Genomic DNA, 2,903 nt, shown 5'->3' with positions numbered 1-2,903 from the left:
TATTCTGTAACTCGTTATTGGAGTTAATGACAGTTACGTTATCGTTGCGCAGCTTTTGTATACCATAGAAAAGCTGCGCAACGATAACAAAACTGTCGTTAACTCCAATAACGAGTTACAGAATCCCAGCACATCACGGCTCGATTCTTGACGGTATTGACTCCTGCACATAGGACGCGGTAATGCTTGCCGCGCGGCGGAAGTCAACGCGACAGTCAATCAATATGTTGTTTTTCCGTAAGAGCTAGAAGGTTATTACGGAAAGCAGCATATTGATTGGCTATCGCGCGACCTTCCGCTGTGCGGCAAGCATTACCGTGTCCTGTGTGCAAGAGCCATATGCGAATGAGATACGCATGCGAAAATATATAGTTCACGTTACGTATACTATAGATTTTCGTATGCGTATCTTATTCGTACATCGTCAAACATCGGGCCCCAGGAGTTCGTTTCACGACAACAAAGGGTAATGTATCATACTTCAAGTATATTAACATTTTATCTTCTTTATTTAAAGATTTATGTAACATATTATTTTAGTTTATTAATTATTTGAAATTCTCAAACTCTCCTTAAACAAGGACTAAACTTGTATTAATATTTATTACTTGAAACTTATCTCACGTCAGATGATCAGATTGTAATGATCAAAGATTGTAAAAAGCTTGATTAATTTATTTTAATTGAACCGTATGAAATACGTATGGTATTACGTCCCGGCGGGTTGCGGCCACGCTGCCGTGAAGAATAGCGCTCGAACCCTAGCACGGGATCAGATCGCAATTTTTCGGGCTAAACAAATCGCGTGATTCTACCCAGGGATCCGTGCGATTAAGGATAATCGCGATGGATTTCGCGCAAGATGCGTAGTATAACCACCGTAGTATAACCTTACGGTGAGTCGGACAGTCGCAGGTGTTAATTGTAATTTCGCGCATATAGAAACAATGGCTACATTCAGTAGACTCAACAGTTGGGTAACATTACTAGATTTTCTACTGAATGACGCTCCGCTCAGTTGTTACATCTCAACAAGTTGAGGGAGCGGACGCCATATTTTGTAGCGGTTTTCATTTACGCTATTTGAGCGGAAAGTGATACAATCTAATATGGCGACGTCTAGTGAGAAAAGTGATGTCATAGAAAAAATATATGAATATAAAGGAGAGTTATATAAAATAATAGAAAATGCTGATTTTCATACTCGTCTTCAATCAGGTATGTAAGAATAATAATAAATTTTATTATTCGAAATAATTTAATGTAATATATTTATTATTATTAATAATCTAACCTCTCTTTTTGTAATATACTTGCATGTATTACTGACATTACTGGCATAAAAAATATTTTGATTTATTGTTTTGTTATTACTAGTATAATATCTGTAAAAGCTTAAACTAATGGCTAACTTAATAGTTAAAAACAATTATGCCTTAAAATAAAAATGTAAGGCATATTTGTTTTTAAGTATTAAATCATATGTTTATCTTTACTTAATTTGAAGGAAAAACAAAGACAGAGATATAATTTAACTATCAATTAACTTACCAAGAAGTTGGAACAATCGATCCTTAAACCTTAATCATATATATTATTTTGTTAACATTTACAAGAAATATTTATAAGTGTAAGAAATACTTATACATACTTATACATGTAAAAATATTAAATTAACAATAATTAAACTGTATTACACATTGTCGTAAGTTCACAAGATAGCTATTCTGCTTAGGTCCTGTATGAACGTATAGATTTCCTGTAATAACATAACATAACTTTATAATGCAATGTTGTTTTATAAATTATTCGTAAGTATTTCAAATTTAATTTTACTGTCAAACTACTCTTAACTTAACCTTATCCGCTTTTATTTTAAAGTAATACATTAGAAGTAGCCATCTTTACTAGTAGCGATATCACAAACGAATCCAGTAGAAAATTCATAGCGGAGTTCGATCCATCGGAAACAGATGTCTCAACTGTTGAGTCTACTGAATGCAGCCAATGTAGATAATGACTTACCAGTGGTCGTCCATCGCGCGGTTGCTCTCTGTACCCCTGGATGGCGCTCTCGTGGCTTACGTGGATCGGCACCTCCTGGACCTCTAGATGCTGCCGACTTTGGGGAACCTTGTTCTGGATCGCGCGGCGGCAAGTTTGAATATTTAAATCACTTGTAGTTGACCGATGGGCACTAGGGAGAAACACCGCACGTCGCGGTTTCGCTTAGGCGTAGGAGGAAATGTGCCATGTAAGGATGTTCGAATGGGAGGGAGTGAAATAGAATTACTACAGATAATATATATATATATATATATATATATATATATATATATATATATAATGTATATTGTGTCTTGATATATAATATACTCACAAAGATATCTTAAGTATGGCTAGAGTAACGGAAGTGACGAAATAATTAATATGAACTGTTTAACAAACTAAAGAATGCATTAGAATAAAACGCTCGTAAATGTTTAGAAATGTTAAAAATAACCTAAAGTTAATTGCTTAAGAATTAAAGGGAACTAAGGTTTAGAATTAGTAAATTACAGAAATGGGATTTGGAGGTGAGGACTACCTTTGGACGACAAATCGTGGAGTGGTATTAAGGCAAAGTGCAAGCTGCCTGGAACTATATATTGAAGAAAGAAATGTTATTTTAGGTTATTTTAGGTTAGAGTGGGCGCGTCTTAGGGATTTTCTGCATTTTCTGCGCGTTTTCTGCATATTCTGCGCTTTTTCTGCGTATTTTGCGCGTTTTCTGCGCATAAGAGACATTTTATGCATATTATGCGTAGAATTGTGCATAATACCTTCATGCAGATGTTACCCATCTCTGCTATTAGCAGAAAGAAGCCTGAGAGCGGCCACCGACCTGATTTCAGCGGCCAGAG

The sequence above is a fragment of the Odontomachus brunneus genome, unplaced genomic scaffold, assembly GCF_010583005.1.
Source record: "Odontomachus brunneus isolate Ranch 3 - 2012 unplaced genomic scaffold, Obru_v1 Obru_scaffold_127, whole genome shotgun sequence".
Lineage (NCBI taxonomy): Eukaryota > Metazoa > Arthropoda > Insecta > Hymenoptera > Formicidae > Odontomachus > Odontomachus brunneus.
This window is presented reverse-complemented; position numbering follows the sequence as displayed.